Genomic DNA, 202 nt, shown 5'->3' with positions numbered 1-202 from the left:
CATATATAAACTGAATCACTGATAAGAAGCACACATTTACTTGTAGCAGAGACTAGGCAAAGGTACACATTCCATCCCTCCCAGATATTTCTTAACTTGTTGCTAACACGTTGGAACACGTGCTTGAACATTCATAGTGAAAACCACAATTAGTTCGTTCTGTCTCTTTTACTTTCCCTCTGTCTTTTCATTATGCCTCACC

General features: G+C 38.6%; 1 protein-coding gene across 1 annotated transcript in view; it reads left to right on the top strand.

Moving 5' to 3' along the window:
• Window positions 1-202, top strand: part of LOC119591833 (zinc finger protein 37-like) — a 15,550-nt gene that overhangs the window by 9,653 nt on the left and 5,695 nt on the right. The gene's annotated exons all lie outside the window — the stretch shown is intronic.

The sequence above is a fragment of the Penaeus monodon genome, chromosome 29 (assembly GCF_015228065.2).
Source record: "Penaeus monodon isolate SGIC_2016 chromosome 29, NSTDA_Pmon_1, whole genome shotgun sequence".
Taxonomy (NCBI): Eukaryota; Metazoa; Arthropoda; class Malacostraca; order Decapoda; family Penaeidae; genus Penaeus; species Penaeus monodon.
Note: the sequence above shows the minus strand (reverse complement) of the source record. Positions and strands in the feature narration are given on the sequence as shown.